The sequence below is a fragment of the Callospermophilus lateralis genome, chromosome 11 (assembly GCF_048772815.1).
Source record: "Callospermophilus lateralis isolate mCalLat2 chromosome 11, mCalLat2.hap1, whole genome shotgun sequence".
Taxonomy (NCBI): Eukaryota; Metazoa; Chordata; class Mammalia; order Rodentia; family Sciuridae; genus Callospermophilus; species Callospermophilus lateralis.
In genome coordinates, this window is record NC_135315.1 from 90,762,031 (window position 1) to 90,783,890 (window position 21,860).

Consider the following 21,860-nt stretch of genomic DNA (forward strand, 5'->3'; position numbering starts at 1 on the left):
TAATGACAATTAAACTAACCTTGTCTTTTTCTTTTTACCATCTAATAGCAAAGACAAGTATGCATGCATTTTTAATGGAAAGCAGAAAATAGCAGGTAAATTAAAAGGTGCCAAGACTTGCTGGGCATACAGAAGGAGGGCACATGAACAAGGTGTAAGAGTTGGACTTGGATGGCTGGATTAGGATTCTGACAGTCAAATGGGAAAGGGACATTTTAAGTAAAGGCAACTCAATGAACCGCTCAGCATACATAGAATGGATGAAGCCAACTGGAATAAAGAGTGGGAACAGGGAAGGGAAGGAGAGAAAACACTGGAGAAGATAACTGGATACATGTTCTGAGAAAATAAAATAGCAAACTAAAAAACTATAGTTCATTTGTTAAGCAGTGAAGAAGGGCTACAAAAATGCATGCTTAGCTAAGAACTACAAAGAATTGGACAGGAAGAAATACTAACTCATAAAATGGAAAATTTAGGAAATTTGAGCTGCCTGAGATCCTAGAGAGGAAAAGAATCATTTAATACCAAGACCCTTGTAATATAATGAAGAGGGAATTGATGCTTGCCATGAGAGAAAAACAAAACAAACAAAGTTCGTGGCACATTGAGATTAATTTACACAAAGTTATGCACATTCATGTACTAATTTAACAGAAAACGGCTTCCTTAAAAAGGTAAATAGCATCTAGTTCAACAGGGTCAGGCTCATGCTCCAGGAATGGGATGATCAATTTTAATCAGTTTTTTCACATAACGAGAGACAATGAAGCTGATTCATCTAAAATATTTAAAGCAAATTATTTTGTCATGGGAGAGAACCAAAAGTCACATCAATGACCAACCTTCTCATTTGGCAAACTTTCCCCCTACCCTTTCTGTGGGCAGATTAGAGGCTATATAATATTTAAGAGAGAAGATTAAGGTAAAAGAGTCTCTGGTATCTTATAAATAAAAAGGAAGTACAGTTTTCAGCCTAGATCTTTGATATATTCTTGCTTCTTCTCCAGATCGTTGCTTATAAGATTGTTTCTATACTTATGATCATTTACAGAAAATTTTCACTTGGTCATTTGAATATATATTTCCTAATACTGTATCCTGTAAAATATATTCTAAACTGTTACCAGGTTTTTTTCTGTTTATTTTACAAGCATTTTGGATTTTAGTGATTACTCTGCATTTCAAAAAGAACTGTAATGGTCAATCCTGCATCCTATTCACAGGATCAGGTAAGTCCTTACAATGCAGTTGAGCACAGGTGTGATTGTAGAACTGCTTTTGACTACCATGAAACTTAAATTAGAAAAATAAATAAACTATAGGACATCTCATGAAACACCACTGTTCTCTTGAGTAAATGAAAATCGCTAGACAGGTTCAATTTATGGCCACACAGTTAAAAAAAAATACATGCTGAGTGGAAAAGTGGAAAAATGTTAATTTGCATCTCAATTCCATCCATTTCTCGTGCCCCTATGCATTAGTCTGGGCATTTTGCTTAAAGTTACATGAACAGAAATTCTGAACTTAAGACAATCTTCGATTTGCCTGCATATCTGTTGTAAATGGAAAACTTAAGCTTGCAGTTGTCACAGAACTGCCAATATCCATTCTCAGCTTCATTTACAAATCTTGAGTGTTCCATGTTGGGAAAAAAATGTTATAAAGTTAACAAGAAAGACCACAGGTGTGACCAGAGAGAAAACTTTTCATATAGATGATTGGTAGATAGCATTCTCCAACTTCTTTTGTGTTCTTAAAATGTAATTATTATGTCAGACACAATGGAGATATGCATTACTCCATACTATAATCAATAATCTCATTTCACTCTCTGTCTTGAGCTCCTATGGTGAGTGACCTGACTGGATTAAAATCCCATTCTCTGCTTTACAAACATCCTCTTATTTTGCATTGATCTTTGCTCTTCCTTTCATGAATCTGCTAAGGTGATGCTCCTTTTTCCTGTACCCACTATATGTACCCATTACCAGAGATATCAACTATGCTAAAATACTCATATATACTTATTTTCCAATGACAAAATAATGCTCTGCCATTATGGAACACAATCTCTATGGAAATGGAGAAAAAAAGAAGCACATCCTTTAAAGTAAGGAAGCCTTTCTAAATAATGTTTACCTATACTGTATGAGACACATCTCGTCATACCCAGGAAGAATATTAAAGTCAGTGGCATTTTATTTTTTATATAACTATTTAATTTAATAATTATGTTTCAAGGTAATCTTTGATATAAAAATTACAACCTAATTATTTAGGTTTAAAATCATAAAAGTCTTTCAAAGACACTATTGGTAATATTATTATATTGTTATAATATTATTTTACAATAACATAATAATAATAATAATAATAATAATAATAATAATAATAATAATATATTAGTAGTAGTAGTGATGGGTCTGTTCATTTTTTACCATTTCTTTCTCTGTATACCTTCAGTAACTAAAATACCGTCTATCTTTAGGATTACCTACATAAAGTACATACATAACCAATTTATTGTTTTACTTTAAAATCATTTAGAAGAACATGGTGGAACATGCTTGTAACCCCAGAAATTCAGGAAGTTAAGGCATGAGGAATGCAAATTCAATACCAGCATCAGCAACTTAGCAAGACCATAAACAACTTAGTTATACCCTGTCTCAAAACTTAAAAGAAAAAAAAATAAGAAGGGCTATAGATATGGTTCACGTGTTAGGCAACCCTGGGTTCAATCCCCAGTACCCCAAATCTGAAATGAAGCCCGGCCTTAGAAGGTTTTCCTAATGATCTACCAATAGATTTTCCTTCCCATGTCTCAGCACTGTGCTCTGCCTTGTTCATGCCCTGCCCCCACAATACATCATCCATGAATTATAAGCTTCCACACCCTTTTGCATATTGTTCTCTCTTGCTTGGAATTCCCAATCACCTTCTTCTGCTTGGCAAAATTCTACTGATCCTACAAAGTCCAGCTCAAATGCGATGTCTTGAGAACTCTACCAAAATTAATTATCTCATCCTATTATTCTAGGTTGATTCATTTGTTGCTTATGCTAAATTATGTACTTTTATGGTTTTTTTTGGACCATGGACTGAAATCAGGGGTGATTTTGACCACTAAGCCACATCCCAGACCTATTTAAAAATTTTTATTTGAGACAGGGGCTCACAAAGTTAGTGTGCTGGCTTTAAACTTGTGATCCTCCCAAGACAAGCATGTGCCACCATACCCAACAGCTAAATTATATACTTTTCATGGGCACAAAACTCTTCTGACACATGCCATTTATGTAATATTTGATGCAGTAATGAACTGAATTGGACTTTTATTTTATGGGAGCTAGGTAATAAAGTTGGAATTACCATACTATAAAGCAACTAAATATACCTACCTGAAAGAGGAAAATAAATATATTAAAATTTTTAATTATAAAGATAGCTAAATATTCATTACAAATATTTTTAAAAGGTTTCCTTGTATGCAAGAGAAATTCTTAGTCTTACAAGTATTAGGCTGCAACTCAATTAGCATTGAAACCTAATACTTAAACAATCATCAGAACTTAACATTAGTGAGCAAGGATGTCTGACAACCCCTACTTCAGAGAGTGACAACTATAATCAAGAGGAAAAATTGTCAGAATCCCTAGAAACCTATGTCAGCACTGTTCTATCTATAAATGACTCTAGCAAATGATACAACAAAATTCTTTTTCAATTTTAAAGATGAAGAGATGAAAATAAATATAACACCAAGAATTTTGCATATCTTAAATTCTTAGCTTGTATACTCTGCACCAGAATCTATACAAAGATGAGTTTTCATTTATTTGGCCAAATTCAAGATTCTTAAATAGAGAACCCTTACACATAGTAAGTTATTCAATGCTAGTTGTTTATTATTATTATTATTATTATTATTATTATTATTAGTAGTAGTAGTAGTAGTAGTAGTAGTAGTACCAGGGATTGAATTCAGGGGCACTCCACCTCCGAGCCACATCTCCAGTCCTATTTTGAATTTCATTTACAGACAGGGTCTCACTGAATTGCTTAGCACCCTGCTTTTGCTGAGGCTGTCTTTGAACTCAAAATCCTCTTGCCTCAGCTTCCTGAGCTGCTGGGATTCTTGGTGTGTGCCAATGCACCTGGCTTCAATCCTAGTTGTTATTATTATTCATTATCCAAGACCCATCTTCAACATTATTTCTTTTCTCAAGCTTTCCAGTTAATCTTTAGAGTCATCGGCTTTTCCATATACCCCAGCACCGTCTTGCTCTCTTAACTTCAATATCTCCAGTTTTATATCTGTGGGACTTGTTCATGTTTCTCTCCTCATTATACCATCAGCACCTTGAAGATACAATGGATCATTGATTTCTGTTACCTATCACTTCACAGAGTGCCAGGCACACAATGAGTGTTCAACATATTTTGTTTGAATAAATAAGTGAATAATTAATTTCTAAAATGCATTCATGAAAGTTAGCTTTCAACCAATTCCTAGAATGCATCTTCTTTCAAATAAGAGTCTGTTTCAAAAAGTACTAAAAATTGTCCCTCATAAATGGTAGCTAGCTATTTGGTCAAGAAAAAAACCATCAAGTAACATAAATTTTCTCCATCACAAAACATATAGACACATTCACTATTTCTCTTATGAAATGAATTTACAATAGAAAAAAAGATAATTGGCTAGAAAAGATAATCCAGGTCTTTGCCCTATCTTAAACTTTCAAGGAGCTTAATTAAAATAAGCTGAAGCAGCATGAAATTGTAACCATCTTTGAAGATATTAAGGTCAACAATTCTAGAATGGGTCTTCATCTGAAAAATAACAGAGCAGTTATTTATCAGTTATTATCTTCTGAGGGAACAACAGGGAAAATATAATTGGACTAGAATTACAGATATTTAGACAAGAGAAAGATGTTACTAGAAGTGTTGGGAGTCTCCCTGAGAACTCCACGGGCCTTTCAAACATGGCGGTGGACAAATTGCCATTGGGCAGCTAGAACTCCCTGGGCCTTTCAGATAAGGAGCCTCTAATGCAACATGGCAACGGGCAAGTTGCCAGTGGGTGAATAACAAGTTGTTTTGAAAACCTTCTAATTGGCCCTCCCATCTTCTGTACACATGGACAGTTCGTGCCCCCCATGAATCTTATGCAGGGCGGACATGCGTGCACAGTAGGTGATAACCTGACCTTTACTATGATTGGCCCTGGGAGCTTCCTGGTGTAAGATAACTGACTCTCAGTTTCTATATAAGCTAGAACCAGCTTGCAGTAAAGTGCTTCATCTTTGTCACTGCTATCTCTGTGTGTGCATTTTAATCTCCAACAATGAACCTTGGCCTTTCAAGAAGAATTTAGAGACATAGAAAATATTTCAAAATAAGTCTATTAATTAAATGAAGCCCTCTCCTCAGGACTCTTTTGGTAACTTCACTCCTCAGATAAGCAAAGACATCAAAAGTACAAATTCAAGAAATTGGAATTAAAGATAATCTGAATGAGGACTGGGATTCTCTCATATTTAACACCATATACTCAACACCTAGAAAACTGTCCAACAGAGGAATTTCTCAATAAGAAATTCTGAATTTCAACAAGAGTAAACAATTTAAGGACAGAATAAAAAATCAACAATTATTAACAAAGGACAACCTCCTGCAATACTGAGAGTCCTTCCTGCAAAGAACTGGGAATTCGACCAAGTTCATTGACTCCATGCCCCATCTTGATCTTGTCCAATAACTCTCCTCCTCTTCCAACAAAAATCCCTCCCAAGGAAGCCAAACTGGCCAATGCTACTTCCAAACCTTCAACCCATGCTCTGTTGACTATAACCATGGTGCTCCTGCCACACCACTAGAGCCATCCTCTCCAATGATGCCCATGACTGTGCATTAACCAAAATCCAGTGGACATTTTCCAAACATTACTTTCTAAATCTCTTCTTAGAGATTTAGTGCCCACTCTTTCTTCAAATTCTTTATTCTCTTAGCCTTTACAAACTGACCAGGCACGTTTCTGATTTTTACATATTTCTCTGCTTTCCCTTTTCTGCCTCCCCTCCTAAACTACTCTTCACTGCCTACCACCCTATAAGCATCTATTTTCCTAGGTTCTGCCTTGCCACTCAGTTGTCTCTCTAAACATTCTCTCAGGTCACCCTTCTTCATTTATTTTGTTAGTTACTTATGTTTTGTAGGAACTCAAATGTCTCTAAATTCCAGATTTCTGTATTCATATATTTTTTCATAAACAAATGATTCACACCTCAGGCACAATGCCAGGTGCTGGGGATAACAATGTGAAAATAAGACAATATTTATCTACAAAGGACCCAACAGTTATTGATTGAGAAAGAAAAATAAAAGGGTAATTGCAATCCAGTGGGGGCAACTAGAAAGGTTTATCAGAGTGCTAGAAAAGCACATTACCCACCAGCCAAAGTTAACTCAAAATGGATCAAGGAGCTAGATATCAAATCAGAGACACTGCATCTGATAGAAGAAAAAGTTGGCTACGCACTACATACTGTGGGGTCCGGCTCCAACTTCCTTAATTGGACATCCATAGCCCAAGAGTTAATAACAAGAATAAACAAATGGGACTTACTTAAACTAAAAAGTTTTTTCTCAGCAAGAGAAACAATAAGAGAGGTAAATAGAGAGCCTACATCCTGGGAACAAATTTTTACCCCTCACACTTCAGATAGAGCCCTAATATACAGAATATACAAAGAACTCAAAAATATAAACAATGAGATAACAAATAACCCAATCAACAAATGGGCCAAGGACCTGAACAGACACTTCACAGAGGAGGACATGCGATCAATCAACAAGTACATGAAAAAATGCTCACCATCTCTAGTAGTCAGAGAAATGCAAATCAAAACCACCCTAAGATACCATCTCACTCCAGTAAGATTGGCAGCCATTATGAAGTCAAACAACAATAAGTGTTGTCAAAGATGTGGGGAAAAGGGTACACTTGTACACTGCTGGTGGGACTACAAATTGGTGAGGCCAATTTGGAAAGCAGTATGGAGATTCCTGGGAAAACTGGGAATGGATCCACCATTTGACCCAGCTATCGCCCTTCTCGGACTATTCCCTGAGGATCTTAAAAGAGCGTACTATAGGGATACTGCCACACCAATGATCACAGTGGCACAATTCACAATAGCTAGATTGTGGAACCAAGCTAGATGCCCTTCAATAGATGAATGGATAAAAAAAATGTGGCATCTATACACAATGGAGTATTACACAGCACTAAAATATGACAAAATCATAGAATTTGCAGGGAAATGGATGGCATTAGAGCAGATTATGCTCAGCGAAGCTAGCTAATCCTTAAAAAAACAAATGCCAAACGTCTTCTTTGATACAAAGAGAGCAACTAAGAACAGGGAGGAAGAGCATGAGGAAAAGATTAACATTAAACAAAGATGACTGGGTGGAGAGAAAGGGAGAGAGAAGGGAAAGCATATGGAAATGGTAGGAGACCCTCAACGTTACACAAAATTACATATAAGAGGTTGTGAGGGGAAAGGGGGGAAACAAGGGAAAGAATTGAACAACAGCAGATGAGGTAGAGAGGGAAGATGGGAGGGGAGGGGCGGAGAGGGGAGGGGGGATAGTAGGGGATAGGAAAGGTAGCAGAATACAACAGTCACTAATATGCCATTATGTAAAAACGTGAATGTGTAACTGATGTGATTCTGCAATTTGTATTTGGGGTAAAAATGGGAGTTCATAACCCAATTGAGTCAAATGTATGAAAGATGATATATCATGAGCTTTGTAATGCTTTGAACAACCAATAAAAAAAAAGCACATTACTAGGACATTAGGACAAGGAGGTATTACTAAGCCAAGGGAAAGAAGGGTCTTTAAGGCAAGAAGAGAGTCTTAGGTGGGAAAAAGAGTCTGCCATTCAGATAGCAAACTTTAAGTCTGTGTAAGACTACTGAATTCCATGGAGAGAGGGGAAAGCATTGAAAAAAATGGGAGATTCACTGAGTAGATATGAACTTAGTTGAATGAAAGAGAAAAATGGCAGGTAAAATCAGAAAATGGAGGAGGAGAGGATAAGACAGAAAGGCTGGTGGGGGAAGGAGAGAGACAGCCTTATCCTTTATTTATCATAGACTCTGCCGTGTTATATTAGATAGAAGTGAAGAGGTAAATGACGTGATGCTTTAAAAAATATGCCTTGCCCTTACTGCTGATAAACTACTGCTAAATCTGCCTTACTTTCCTGAAATTCTCATAGTATTCAATAGGAACCTGAGAGTTATAAAAGATAGAATTTCTATTCATAAGGACATGTTCTTAATATTTTTTAATAACTTCAATAAGTATTTTTATGTATCAATCTAGACACAAAGCAATATTCTATATTTAGAATACAGCAGTGAGCAAGAGTATAAAGTTCCTTTCCTCAGGGATCTTGCATTCTGGCATGCACCAGATGGGCATGTTCTCTGGAGGGAGAACAATGTTGTTTATGGTCAATTTGGGCAAACCTACTTCCTATCTGAGCTAAATCTGGGACTGGAAGCACAGCTGGAGCTGTACATTCTGATAAATAGTTTCCCACATCACCTATCCTTGTGTAGCTTTCGGGCGTGATTTCAAATGCAGCTATCTACATTATTCTCAGAAGTATCTCCATGCACAACAAGCTCCTCCCGCTACATTTTGTGTAGCATTTATGCAAATATCTTCTATGTTCTTCCCACTGAACAGTGAGGCTAGTTGCCCCCATACCAAGCATTTTGGAAAAACTCTTGATACTAATTTTGCTTTCCAATTAAGTGGCTCTGCAGGAATCCTCGGAAACCCATCTTCAGATACAAATCTCTATGATCAGCTGTTATATTTGTTAGGTAAATATTGAGGACTTAACATCTTCTCAGCTAACATTCTGTAAAGTCTATAAAGAACAATTAACTCCCAAAGACAAAGGAGGAATCAGGGTTGGAGATACTAAGAACTTGCCAAAGGCACAGAGCTAGGCAACAGCGAAATGTGGACTGGAATACAATTTTGATGAACATCCTCTAGTAGAATAAAGCAGTGGTCAATTTCATATCATTATACTGTTTCTTCTTGTTTATATAATTGCAAATTTTCATATTTCTGCTATCCCTGCCACAATGACCTAAATGACATTTGGTCTATTAAGTATATTTCTAGGGTTTTTCCCCCACCTCGTCTCTCTCACTTGGCTCCAGAGAAATGCCATGAATGTGCTATTGATCTACTGAAAACACAATTCCTTGAGATTAGCAAGGGATTTGTTCATCCACTATCTTCTTCATCCATTATTTGTACTCCATGGTACCATTATCCCTCTTACCCCCCACTGCTTAGAACTCAAAAGCAAATTGCTTCACTCACAGGTTTAAGCCTTAGCTCCTTAGCTGGCATCTGAAGTCTTCAGGGTCTGTTCCTGCACACCCCTACTGCTTCACTGTACTACAGAGCCTGAGCATACTGTTCCACCCACTGAAACAGTGCTTATCTCCTATTAAAACAGGCTTAGCTGCTCCACTAGCATCATCTTTTGGAACTACCCCCAGCCCCTAAACTTCCCTGTCTTTTTATAGTACTCTTTTTCTAGGCTCTGTAGCCATCCTGCTATCTCTGCCAGTGTTCACTCAAGTATTTCAAAATAGCCTGTTCTTTTCATTTACTCTTCTTTTCCTTCTAGATTCTGAATCACCTCTGTATCCTCAATGCTATGTGTATGCCTGTACTTGCATTTAAGAGCACAATAAATACTGATGAGTCATAAGGAAGAGTTCCCACAGCAGGATGGGACTGGCTAGAAAGATCCATGGGACATTAATAAGAGTCCAGACTATTCTCCAAAAACAAATTCACCCAGGTAGTCTGCTGGAGCTATCATGATGTTAGTCAGGGACCTACCACTGTTTGCATCTTGCCTCCTGATCTGGTTACCCTAACTTCTGGGCATTTGTTTTCATATATCTCTTAGTAGATACTTTGCTAGAAATGGGGAAAAAACAAAGAGAGAAAGAGAGAGAGAGAGAGAGAGAGAGAGAGAGAGAGAGAGAGAGAAGGCTAGGTGAAAAAAAGAAACACAGAAAATGAACATAGAACATGATGTGATAAATGGTGTCATAGAGACAGACACATAAGGGAATTGAAAGAAAAAGACTCATATGGACAGGGGGGAAAGACCTCATGAAAGTGAATTCTGAGGTTCCAGAAAAATGATTAAGAGTTGGCCAAGGGGGGCTGGGGATGTGGCTCAAGCAGTAGCGCGCTCGCCTGGCATGCATGCGGCCCGGGTTTGATCCTCAGCACCACATACAAACAAAAAGATGTGTCCAATGAGAGCTAAAAAATAAATATTAAAAAAATTCTCTCTCTCTCTCTTAAAAAAAAACAGTTGGCCAAGGCAACTGAAATGAATTATTCTGGCCAAATTTACCAAAAACCAAGCAAACATCTGTTTGATTTTCTTCCTAAACAACAAAATTTCACAAACTTGAGTCTGTATACTAATAGAACCTTGCCCTCAGGTAAAATTGGGCAGCTTATATCAATAGGCAACTTATTTAACAAATCAAATTCTATTTTCTTCTCACAAATCACAATTTTCAATAGAATAGAAGACACAGAGACAAATCCACATAAATACAGTTATCTTGTACTAGACAAAGATGTTGAAAACATACATAGCAAACAAATGGTGCTAGGGTTCATTTTTTTTTTGTGTGGTGCTGTGGATTGAACCCAGGGCCTATCCATGCAAGACAAGCACTCTACCAACTGAGCTATATCTCCAGCCCCAACAAATGGTACTGAGAAAACTGGAAATTTATATGCAGCAAAATGAAATTAAACCACTATCTCTCACCATGCACACAACTCAACTCAAAGACTATCAAGGACCTAGGAATTAGACCAGAGACCCTGTACCTAACAGAAGAAAAAGTAGGCCCAAATCTTCATCATGTCAGATTAGGTCTTGACTTCCTTAGCCAAACTCTAAATGCACAAGAAATAAAGAATATATCCATATTAATTTCTTCCAAGTTAGAATGATGTGTTTTGTATGAGAAGCGCTGGATCCATGCTAAATTTCCTTACTGATATAAGGTTAAAGCTTTGAAAAGATTATTTATAACCATTCATTCACCTTCCATGGCACATCCACACAATAAAAGAAGTCTGAAATGTCCACAAAAGGAACCAGACAAAAGCAGTAGGAAAAACAAATTCACTCAGGAAGCTTGACTAAGTTGCTTTGAATATATTTTAAGGCTGATTGTCCTTGTGATCAGATAGAGAAGTCAGCAGAGTTAAAAATAAAAACCAATCTGGCTTCTATAAGCACTGAAAATTTTTTTCTCAAAGAGTATATTTCCCTAACTGATTCTTTGGGGGTATCCTTAGGTTTTCTTTGATGCTTCCAGTTCTCATTTATTCCAAAGGAAATTCTGAGCACAAAGTACTTTCATCTTTCCTGTACTTTGGTGAAAACAGTAGCATTTCCTAGCTTAGGGACAGAAAACAATAGGTTTTCTTAGTATCCATATAGAGATGATATCTTTCAAAGGATCCTTGAAAAATGAAGACCATTTTATCTGCTTCTACTTGTCAGCCAGTATATCTATTCATCCTTATGAATATTATCACAGTGCAGGACTCTTCACAAAAACTTGAAAATTCATAGTTCAGGAATTCTTATCTCATGTGCTGCCCTTATCTAAAAATTACATTAAAATTGCTTTAAGGTAAATGTAAAATAATTATAGTTAAAATCTTTCAAGGGCAAAAGAATTAGTCTGAATTCAAATAAGTACAGTTGAGGTGTATTAAATATGACTACATGCATAAGTGTATATACAACTGTATTTCACTCTTGTTAAAGTAATTGTGGAAAGGTTTAATAGAATTATAGTACTTTTCAAATAAAAAAAAGAGATGCTGCTCTCAAAGTGCCACTACAACTTCATCTGATCCTGTCACATGAAATTTATGAACCTTGGCTACACTGATAAATATTCTGGAGAAGTCTCCAACAGAGTCAGCATCTGTACCCTTCAAATAGCCTGGAAATTTTTTGGATATATCACACAGTAGACTAGATACTGGAATAAATTCAGTAAAATAATAATGCTCAAAAAATCTCACCATGTGTTACAATTAATAGGATTTCCAATTCAACTATCTTTATGATTTTATGTACTTAGCATAGTGGGAACTAGGACCTGGTTAGCTTCATGAGGGAGCAGGAAAATAATCCACAATATAATACAAAAATGAAATCCAAGGGGCTGTTCACTTCTAAAGAAGAAGATCATTAATTCCAGCTGAAGCTGTAACTAAAGGCATCCTGCAGGAAGATAAATTTGAGATGGGTACTAAATAATCAGACTCTTTCAGCAAATAGCAAGGGAGCTGATGTATGTTCTGGATGAAAGCTGAGTTAAAAAACATTGAGGGAAAATTTAAAAAAAGGAGCATACAGATTCTGCTTGCAGATTGGTTTCATGGCCCTGTTTCTGTTGAACTCAAACTTCCAATTTCTCCTTTCACTTTTAGGCTTTTCACACATGCTATCCTCTCTGCTAGAAAATAACCTCCCTCCATTTCAAGTTTACCTCCAATCCCCTTCTTTCCCTCAATTCCTCTTTCATATCTCAGTGGAAAGGTCATGGTTCAAAGCACTCATTCCTGAAATCTTTATCCCATTCCCGATTAAGAGGGACTACCTTCCTGCACACCTGCCTAGCGCCTCACAGCTTCCTCACAGAATTTGCCTCACATATTTTTACAATGTATTAGCGAAAAGTGTATTTTATATTTATCATAACCCACAGACAAAAATGTTCTTGCCAGGCTGTGATCTTATCTATTGTTATGACACCAATATTTGTGTCATAACAATAGATAAGGTACTTTGTAGGCAAGCAGTATTTATCAACTACATTTAAGTGTTCACCAGTTTCTTTAGTTTTACTTTGTGAGAATTTGTCACTCAAATATAATTTATGTTTTTATAAACAGGAGATATTTCAATACTTCGTAAACACGAAAGAAGTCTCCAGAAGTGTCCATCATCTTAGGATGATTCAGATTCTAGTTTCTAGACTTACTTTTTTTTTCCTTCCATGGGATAATTATTTCTCATATAAAGCAATATTCAAAACACTAAAAATTCTGTGTTCAGGGCTTGGGATGTGACTCAAGCAGTATCATGCTTGCCTGGCATGCATGGGGAGCTGGGTTTGATCCTCAGCACCATATAAAAATAAAATAAAGATGTTGTGTCCACTGAAAACTAAAAAATAAATATTAAAAATTATATATCTCTCTCTTTAAAAAATATTTTGTGCTCAAATTCAGAAAACAGAAATAAATTGTATGCATTTGGCTAGTTGTTAATTCACCAAAATAAGGATTATCTTAAGCTAAAAAAAGGTATAACAAAACAAAACAAAAACAACAACCAGTTGGTAAAATACAAACTAGAAAAAATATTGAACTGATACAGAAGAGACAAATATGAAACCAGAAGTTTCTGATTAATTAAAAAATAAATTATATCACATAACTCTATGAGCTTCAGCTTTATATAAAAAGTTAATAACAATGGTATTATTTATAACCTAATTAATATTCTCACATACTCATTCACTTGCTCTCTAATTTTATCCTATACTCTCATTGATTTAATATGATTTTTCCATAAATGCTTATCAATAGAACATGACATTTTCTATTTCAAACCTGGATACACTGTTTTCTATCCAATCAAGGAATGGGAAACAGTATTTTTGTGTTGAGGACATTCAGGGCGATCAGAATGTGAGCTTGGGATCTGGGACAGGATATAAAAGCTGAAGTCCCATTGTGCCTTCCTGCTGTTTGATAGCTACAAGTGAAGATGTGAAACGGCAGTGAGGCCCTGCCATCCTTCATATCCATTCCATATCAGGGGTGCATACTCACTAATATTTTATTTTTTTCTGCATAGACAGAGAAAAGTGATAGGTCTCAAAGAGATGCTATCATGGGAATAGTTAAAACACATGTTTTTGGCAGACATTTCTTGGTTGTGAAAATTGTCCAGAATATATGGCTCTGAGGTTGGTACCTGTGTGTAGTATTTCTATTTATTACAGAAAATGTGCTTAGCTTTTCAAACCTCTTTTTTAAATGTGCCATTCTTTATCCACAAAGGCACAACTCAAGAGAACATTTATTTTGAATAATTGTCTTGTTTTCTTCCTACAGTGATGATGAATTTCATTTAAATACCCCGAATTGTGGGCTCTAAAAAAATCAGTATGAAGCTATCATTTCACAAAAATGAAATATCACAGCAGCCAATATATAATGTCTTTCCTTCTGAATTTCATTATTTCCCATTTATTTTATACTGAAAATATTGCATTTAAAAACAATAATCTAGGCCTCTGAAACTGCAAGGACTATTTTAATATAGGAACTGTTCACATTTATAGTTTTATGTCATTAGTCACCACGTAGTAGTGCTTTTTACCAATAAAGAAGATGCATTAAAATGAAAGGGTTTGGTAATAATAAATTACCTTTAAGTAGGCAGAGGAAAATGAGGCTGATAGAAACTATGCCTGATGGCCACAGGGAATAAAAAGGAAAGTCGTAGGTAGAGAAGAGAATAGAGATGGGTGAGGATAGTGAAGGGAGGGAATAATTATAAATTTGTCTGAATATCAGAGCTAAAAATTATGAGGCAGGAGTACTGCAAAAGTCTAAGGCCAACCTGAACAATATAAATTCCCTGTCACAAAGGAAGATAAAAAGGGCTGGAGGTAGAGCTCAGTGGTAGGGCATTTCCCTTGCAAATGTGAGGGCCTGGGTTCAATTTCAGTACCTAATAATAACAATAATAGTAATAATAATAATAAATAAAATTTAAAAATTATCTGACTTGGGCCAGGAAGGAGGTTATGTTTTAGAATATCTGTGAGACATTTATGCAGTTCAGTCTCACTCATAGGGGAAACATCCAGGTATGTTCAGGCACCCAGAATCAGGTCCATCATGCAAGTGATAAAGGTATCCAGACCATGTTTCGGTGGATTTCCACAGGAGATGGGAGGATACTGGTTAAACCAGTCAGGTGGCTGTGGCTTGCTTTACTACCTCCTTGTGAAAACTTCAGCCATTTTTAAGATTATTTGTAACTTATGCATGTAGTAGATGTAGATAGCATTAACTCAATAAAATTTTTCCAATAGCTTTTCTGTTGTTCTTACAATAATCCCCAAATATCTTACAATGGTCTACCACCTTATAGAATCTGGGTCTGCATATCTCTCTCAGTGTGTACTAGAATCACACTGACTTTCATTGTCTCCACCAACAGGACAGCTTGTTTATATGACATCCATTCACTGTTTTTGTCAAGATTGTCCCCCATATTTTGACAAGGCTGCCTCCTTGTAAGTCAGGCTAATGTTTAAGTCATTACTCACTACCCTCTCTGGACTATCAAACTCCTAATGCATCAACTTGCTTTCTATTTTCTTCAATGTACTTTCACTGTCTGAAAAACTTTGTTCATAGATTTATTTTCTTGTTCATTTTCTGTTTTCTCCATTCCCATAAGAATGGAAACCTCAAGTAAACTGGACGAATGAATTACAAGGGCAAAGAAGGACTATGGGCCATGGGTAATCTCTGACACCAAAATTGAGTAACAGAATTCACTTTCAGTGTAAAATGTTCACTCAATTCATTGAGATGGCCTCATTAAATATTTTTTTAAAAAAAGACATTAAAGAGAAAAAGAATCTGTGCCTTAAATCTTGGTTTCATCACATATTTATGTGGGTAACCTAAGTTCCCTTTATACAATGGAAATGACATATAGATCTCATTAGGTTTTAAAACAATTCACATAACTTGCCTAGTATTGTTACTGACACTTGATACATTCTCAAAATTGGTATTCTGTATTATGGCTATCATCTTCTTTTCAGTAGAGAATTACTTCCATGAACTCTTGGCCATTCTAGGGCAATCTCTATAACTAGAGTGGAGTCCTTTGTCTCTGCTCATCCTTTTCCCTTCTCCTCTCTCTTGGTGACAGTTTGCTGCTCCTTTGTGGGGTTGAACCCATTCAGAAATGGGCCTGTGACCTATTCTGAGCTAATGCTACTCTGGTCCTTGGCTAGAGCTGGTGGACTTGGGAACATTTTCTCAATCTTCTGCGAATGTTATACTAGTTTGGAGTAACCATCTTTACCCAAGAGAATAAAAGGAGGCCCAAATATGAAGTCCACAGATAGTAAAGAAATACTAGCAGATAGAAAGCTAAACAGTCTCTTGAGGAACTCATAATCCCAGATCACACTGTCCCTGTAACAGCCACAGGCCCTGGGCATCTCTGGTATGTTAGTCCATATATTAATTTGCTTGGGCCTATTTGAGTTTGGTTTCTGAAATTCACAATCTAAAAAATGCCTTCTAATCAAGCACTAGTTTGTTGTAAGGCTAAGGAGAAAGAGGTTTTTTCTGGCTTCCAATTTGCAAGTAAATTAATGTCCAATATGAAATGATTTCTAGTGTACATATAAAAAAGGCACTAGGATTATGAGGAAACAGAAATCTCAGAACTACTTTTCAAAGAGCCCAGTAAATGCCCCCTTAAAATAGTTAATGTTGGCTTGAGGCTCTGTAAATCAAGAACAAATTGCCCATGAGCAATTTAAGACTATTTGTGCTTACAAAGTAACAGGAAAAATTAAGGAAGAAATTAGCACCTTATTCAAGAAACAAACAGGAAGAGAAGGTACTACTGGAAGGAGGAAGATCATTACCTTTCTCTGCAAAATAAATCCAACATGCAGCAAGCAGGATGCAGAGCAGGCAATTACTGACAAGGGCATCTAATTTGCACTGAGTTCATACTTTTCAAAATTCTTTCTTGAGGAAAGATATACTAAAATGTTTTCTTAGGAGAATATGATAGCATGTAACTCATTCATGTGCTATTTTCTAATAAACATCAGGAATCCGGTTTAGGTGAGCATATATAATATTTCTATAAGACTCCACAAGGCTGAGAATGGTAAACCACACCTCCACTCTTTTCTGTTAGTTATGCTTAAATATTTTAATGCAATGAAGCACATTTGTGAAGAGCATCTTATGGAAAACCCTTTGATAAATACAAAGAGGGACATGGAGATCAATTCATTTCTCATCTCAAAGAGCTTTCACTAGATAGAGAGGATGAGAATTCTGTACACATAATTCTATTATTTAGGAGGAGAAGTACTGGATTCTGCAGTAATCATAAAGTAAAAAGACAGGGTGGAAAAATGATGTGATATTCATTTCGGCCTGAGATTGTGGTTCTCAAATTTGAGTTTACAAAAGAATCGCAGGGAAGGCTTTGTTATAACCTAGGCTGCTGGACCCATCCCAGAGTTTCTAGCAAGTCTGCAGCTGGTCTTGGAAACATCCTTTCAGAATCTAGATCTAGGCACCATTTTGGGGAGCTTCTAAAATATTCTAGTGCCCAGGCTGCACTGGAGCTCCAAAATAAAAGATAGTTTATAAAGGAGAGTCGACTTTTTCCCAGAGTGGGACATTGAAACTTCAGATTTGCTTCTTGCTGTGAAAAGAGTCAGTACGTTGTATACCTTTAAGAAATAGTGATCTAGACAAGGTGATCATGCAGGGGCAGTCTAAGAGACATTTCAGATTCATCAGGATCTTGAACTACATTTTAAGAGGAGGTAAAAATGATTAATGAATTTAAGACTGAGAACTTCATAAAATGATATTTTATTGAAGAACCAGAGAATGGAGGACAAGGGCCAGGTTTGTGAGACCAGGTAAGTAGGCAAAGCATTCCTAGAGGAAAATGCCAACCCATTGTCTTAACCACCTGAACCTATACCACCTCCAGCTGAATGTTTTAGGAATTATATTCACAGTGGGGCCCCATCATAGACAAAACCCAAAAAATGCCACAATAGTATTTTTGAGTAGAGTATTTTTTCCCTTTATAAATAAAAAGCCTAGGGCTAGGGATGTACCTCAGTGGTAGAGTTCTTGTTTAATATGCATAAAGTCCTGGGTTTGATCCCTAGTGGCACAAAAATAAACAATAAAAAGCTTAAATTTTTCAAGCAATTTAAAAGAGATACATATGCCAATGTTATTGAAAATTAAAGCTACTAAATTACAATAAACTTCTCTCCACTGTTGGTGGTTAATTTTTGCAGCCATTTATCATTGTACCATATCAATATTTAGGGAAAAGTTTAACATACAAGCATTAACATATCTATTTGTAAGAAGATACTATTCTAATACCCTGTGTCCTGTCATATCTTCCATGTGGAAGATATTCTCCCCATGAGAAGGCACCTATGCTACCCTTAATCCACTAAGTCTCCTTGGGGACACCACTATAACATGTCAAAGTCCCCTCTCCCCTGGAAATGGCCTACAATGTATTTATTCTCTTTATCTTTTTAAAAGTTGAAACATTAATATGAAAATTTTAAGAACACTTTCCTTTATCATTTTTATTATAAATAAGATTATCCATTAGAATAAACGAAATCATAAACATTATAAGAGGACTTCATATCAAAGTAAAAATAATAAATAATCTAATATAATGGAAATGTCCCAAACCTTATTGATGTGTTCAAAATAGACATTTAAAAACAAAAATGATGCCAACCTGGGCAGTTACATACCTGAGTTTCTGGTTGTACTGCTTGACCTTTTCCAAGGAGGCTGCATTTATCTGGGCTTGAAATTCTTCCATTAATCTCTATAATTATATCCTTCCAGGCTCTCCAGTGCTGTGTAGACAAGTTAGTGTACTTTATATGCAAATTTATAACTCAATTTGTCCACATTTAGTCAACTTTTACTATTAGTAAATGTGCGACATAGCGCAAAATAGGAACATACATTCAAGACACTGAATACATACATGCAAAGCTTGAAAGAGAATCCAAACTGTTTTTCTACTCTCAAAATAAACACCAAACATTTGGTGATTTTTATGTTAAGTAGGCAAAGGAAATTTCTAGTTTGAACTGTCATCTATTTTTAAAACATTTTGTATGCACTGTAGAAGACTAGAATATGCCATCCCAAAATATGCCTCTTTGGCATAAGGATTATTTTGAGCTGGTTATTTTGAGAAACTGCAAACACTGGAGAAAACTCTGAAAACAAAAGAAGTTATCTTTTGTATGGGAAATTTGCATCTGTAAAGAAAATCTGCATTTGTAAGTGTCTCTTTCCCACCAGGAAGAGGGGTGACTGAATTAAAGGACTTTGATCACTTGCTGTTTCTAGTTACCTCCAAGTGAGGGAATCCTTCCCCACCCTTCTTTCTTTGTTTCAGTGGATGATACTACAGTGGGCTCCCTCATCCTCAGTATGTACCTTCCAAGACACCAGCCACCCTGTGGGCTGCTGAAACCACAGACTGCCAAGATCCTGTATATCTTGTATTTCTTCCTCTACATTATCACACAACTGTAATGCCTTTTCCATCTTAACTAAGTACTCATCACTGGTTATGACTCTAACTTTTGCAGTTTGTGCTGTGACAGTAAAACTATCTTATTTTCCTTTTTCTTCTTCACTATTTCATGGGGAGAGGATCTACTCTCCCTGAAGACACTAATCAAGACTATCAAAAGTTTTCACCTTTTCAAATAAAGGAGGCACTTTAGGGCTTCTTGACATATCCTAATTGCCAGCATCAATGTTCTTGAGACTTGGGGCTGTTATTTAGTAAAATCAAACTCACTTGGACATAAACACTGTAGTACTGCAACAGTCAATGATGTGATAACTGGGACCACTGACTAATGGGTACGTGGGGGAAAGAAACCTGGACACTGGAAAAGAGGACAGCTCATGTCCTGAGTGGGATATAACACACCACACTGCCCAGGATGGCAGGCATTCTAAAACACAGATTGTTCATTGCCCAAATTTTCCAATTTAATATCTTAAGACCATGGTAGACAGTGGGTAGCTAAAACCATGAGACTTGAGAGTACAGCTAAAGGGAACCACAGAATGCAAACCTGCATAACCTGCATAAGTTAAAAGCCACCTCCTGGAAATTCACTCACTTCTCCATGGGTGTCTCCTACATATGCAGGACATGTCCAAGTTATTAAACTTCTGTTTTTCTCTTGTGAATATGTTTTTTGTCATAGGTGTTCATCCCAACGAAGAACTATGAAGAATAGAGAGGAAATTATTTTCCTCCCCTATCATAATCTTTGTGAAACTAAACTCAAGCTCCAAATATATAACTTATGCATATAATACACACATATGCACATATATTATGCATACACATTCAGAACAGATGAAGAGGCAGAACTGTATGTGAACATATACCAGAATTTTAAAAGAGGAAGTCATTACTATCCATGTATATTTACAATCTTATAGCCTCAATCATATCAATCAATGTTAGTGAAATAAATAAAAAGTCTAGATAAAGTGGAACCTTAGGAAACTAATTCTACTCAAACACTTAATTTAGTTAAACACACAAGTAACACTCCATTGATTTTTTTCCATATTTTTACTATTGCATTATAGTCCTGTATAATTGTGGGATTTATTGCTGACATATCCTAATTGCCATATTCATATCTGCACAAAATATACTTTGGCAAGTATCATTTCCCAGTATTCGCCCTTTCTCTCCTTTCCTCCTACTCCTTGGTCTCTTTCCTCTATGGATCTGCCTTTCATTTTCACAAAACTCCCCACATGGTAAATGCCATTTGGTTAAACAGATTTCCTTTCTTTGATAACATTTTTTTATAATTAAATTTTTCTTTTTCCTTTAAACTCTACTTAGTGGTATTTAAAATTTCTGGAGAGAACATGCATTACATGATAGGACTCGGAAATGCAAGATTTCCTATGGAAAGTTTTCCAGCATCAGGAACAATAATGGGTTCGACTTGGCAATGAAAACTGTTCTTCCTTGAACTACACTGCTATTTTTTTGAGCCTCAATTTTTAACAGACTACTTCAAAATTGACTAAAAAATTAATCTTTCAAAACTACTAAATGCAATATTTCCTTACCTAAATATTGAGGTTTCTACAAATTGACAGAAGTTGTTATCACAATTATTTTTCCCACAAAAACAGGAAAGATACTGCTATTTTAGCTATGCTATATTTTCTAAACTAGTTCCAGAACACTGAACAAACAAGGAAGTTATTCAAGAGTATTACTATGTTTGAAATTTTAAGATGTTATAATTGGTTTATAACTGATTAAAGCATCTGTGGAAGGTTAAAGAGGAAGCATATTATTTCAGTACAGGAAATAAAATGTATAGACTTGTTAGGAAGAGCCCTGTGTTTACTTATTCCTTAGACTTAGGCAGTAATTAGAATAGCTGCAACTAGCTTAGCCAACTTCCAGGTCCTGAATACTGATAGGAAGTAAAAAGAAGTGTTCCAGATGAAACAGCCTCAAATACATACAGCAAGTGAGCTAAGTTTCCACTCACTCAAAAAACACAGGTAACAAGCTGTTATCTCAGGAGGATTCAGTCTATTGATAGTCATACTTCAATGTGAGTTACTCTTACTAGTTGGGAAGCTAATGATGAGACCTCCAGCACAAAAGTAAAACCCCAATTTCTGTTCCTCAGTAGCTGTTCAACTTTGGCAAGTTAATCAATATCTGAGATATTTGGGTTTCTCAATTTTCATGTGGAAACTAAATAGTAACTACTATTTATGGTTAATTGGAAAGAACATGATTAAAT

The 21,860-nt window shown here is 36.0% G+C and overlaps 1 pseudogene; it reads right to left on the minus strand.

Moving 5' to 3' along the window:
- Positions 1–4,265: 4,265 nt before the first annotated feature.
- The window catches only part of LOC143410673 (phosphatidylinositol 3,4,5-trisphosphate-dependent Rac exchanger 2 protein-like), a 144,080-nt pseudogene continuing 126,485 nt past the window's right edge, over positions 4,266–21,860 (minus strand).